Source organism: Montipora capricornis, chromosome 4 (assembly GCF_036669925.1).
Source record: "Montipora capricornis isolate CH-2021 chromosome 4, ASM3666992v2, whole genome shotgun sequence".
Taxonomy (NCBI): domain Eukaryota; kingdom Metazoa; phylum Cnidaria; class Anthozoa; order Scleractinia; family Acroporidae; genus Montipora; species Montipora capricornis.
In genome coordinates, this window is record NC_090886.1 from 37,187,361 (window position 1) to 37,190,311 (window position 2,951).

Here is a 2,951-nt window from a genome sequence, read left to right on the forward strand (position 1 = left end):
GGCCTGTCGTAAGCCGTTGTCGCATGCGACAAAGTCGTACCGTGTAAGGGCCGATTTACACGATACGACTTTGTCGCATGCGACAAGCGCACGACAGGCCAACGACACGACTTACGATTGTCGCAGCGTTTTAAAACATGTTTTAAAATGCTACGACATTTTTTCTGACGTACACAACAATTGTAAATCATGTCGTGGGCCTGTCGTAAGCCGTTGTCGCATGCGACAAAGTCGTACCGTGTAAATCGGCCCTAAATCGGCCCTAAAACATGTTTTAAAATGCTACGACATTTTTTCTGACGAACACAACAATCGTAAATCATATCGTGGGCCTGTCGTAAACCGATGTCGCATGCGACAAAATCGTACCGTGTAAATCGGCCCTTAAAACGCTGCGACAATCGTAAGTCATGTCGTAGGCCAGTCGTGAGCTTGTCGCATGCGACAAAATCGTATCGTGTAAATCGGCCCTTAGGGAGTTTAAGATCTACGACGACAACGTCGACGAAAACGCCACAAAACAATGATATCATTGGTTAAAAGAGCATAAACAATCGTGCTGCACGTGCGGCACGGATTTTAGCTCGTATTCAGATTGCGGTTCTCTGGTTCTCTGCATGACGACGACGTGAAATCGCGAAATTTTAGGTTTTGACGACAACGTGAGCATATAACAGAGAATTTTTGATTCTCTATTTTCAGTGAGAAACAGCTCGTACCAATTTATTTTTAGGTTACTTCGCCCACATTGTAGGGCGTGAACGAGATGGAATAATCGTGAAAGACGTCGCCGTCGTAGATCTTAAGGTCTCTAATTTGTAGGTGGGAGATGTAACAGCCTCCCACAAAGGCACTTCTAGGGCTTCAACACCCGTTCCTCCCGAAGCCCTAAAGCCTAGTTTTCACTAGCGACGCACGCACAAGCGCAAGCACAAGCACAGGTAGCTTGTGCTAGTGAAAACAAACGTCGACATAAGCATCAAAATCAACCATGGCATCCGCCATTTTGTTGAAATACTCAGACGCGGGAAATCTGGAACGAGTGCTTTAATTGGCCAGACGTAGCAAATTTCCTTGTGCTTATGCTGCCTTTCGTTTTCACACGACGCAAGCGAACGCAAGCATAAGCACAAGGCAAAGGAAAATTTTTGATCCTTATGTTTGTGCTTGCGCTGTGCTAATGCTTGCGTCGACCCCGTTTTCATGGTGAAATAAGCGCTCTTATCCTTGAGCTTGTACTTGCGTCGCCAATGAAAACCAGGCTTAAAAGTGTTTGTGTAGGAGGTTAGAGATGTAACGGAGACATGATACAGACAGATTTTTATACGCATAGGGTCCTATTGTCATTTCCTGTTTAAAAGGACAGCTCAACCGACGTGCATATGACAACTATCTTTCGAAGTTAAGATGTGAACTTTCTAAAATAGTTCCAATGGTGCGAGACAAATGGGCGAGTACGTCTTTTTGCTTTCTTCCTGTACATTTAAGCTCTATTGCTGTTTTTTTTACTCACATGAAGAGATTTCTTAAAATGAACAATACCTCTGGTACAAAAAGAACAAAAGAATTGCTAGTTAACGCGTAAGAAGGTGGCAAGAAGCAGCGCAACGATGGGGAGGTTAGATGGCTATGATAATTAATAAAAAAAGACTTTCGCCTTTATTATTTGGTGCATTATTAAAATTTGTAGTCGGCTGGAGCAATCAGATAGATTAGACGACTTGACAACAGATTCTTTCATCAACGCCTTAAGATGCTTTACAGCAATACGAGGATCTACGTTTTTGTATTATATACCTGTAAAGTCAACAAAAATTAAAATACAAAAAAATAAAAATAAAAAAATACGAGGACCCATTCAACAGCGTAGATGCCTTTACCTTGAATTGAATAAATCAAGTGTAAATAACTCATAAAAATGTTTAATTTTCAACCTCTAAATAAGCCAACAAATAACTAATTGACTTGTTCGAAAGGCCAGCTGTTCTTTTTAAAGTTTATTCAGTCTAAATTATTCAAATATATGATTTTTTAAATGCACTAGTCAACTGAAACCACGACCCCCACGCACGGGACGTAGCGGGGGATGACATATGTACAATGTTACATTTTAAACTTTCCCCGCCCTCGGGTGAAACTTGAGTGTTACGATCCCCACTGCCATGGCCTCAGTGTGTAACTAGGAGATTTCCTAAGTTCACAAAAGGGTAATTGTTTTGCATAGCTGACAAACGCGATAGGCTTCGATAGCTGCCAAAGTTTTCATAACATCATTGCAATTGCTAGTAGAATAGTATACACTTAATGTATGTTCCCGAGGGAAACAGTTCGTTTTGTTTTCCCGTGAGTCCTGATGTTTCCCAAGACGAAGTCGAGGGAAACATCAGAACTCGAGGGAAAAAAAAACTAACTAGTTTCCCTCGGGACCATACATAGAGTGCTTTGTTGTATATTTAACAATTATTCCATGAGCGCGCGTTGGATATGAGATGATAGATAGCCAACGAAGCACACAATTCAGTTTGTTTTTCTTTTCATATTTAAATTTTGTATTCCCAGTGGGGTAAAAATAACAATAGCTCTAATTAACATGAGACAAGCGAAACCTGAAGGATTCTGGTACTTGTAGTCAAATGGCGTCATCATGCAAATGTCACCCAAACCCAGTTAAGGTCAGGTGACAAATGACCTCGCCTTAGCCGAATTCGTGTATTTTTAAACACTTGTATAATAATCATATTTTACGAACGAAACCTCATTCCCCTTGCTAGTTGTTGAATGCATTTATTGGCCAAACATTGCATATTTATTACGTACTGACTTCTCAAACCAATTTTCTTTCCAAATGGAGATGGCGACTGAAATATTAAAATACTAAAAATATAATATCACAGGCACCCAACAATTTGTTTTGGTAGAAAGTCTGGAACGTTTTTCGATGCTCGGACCCA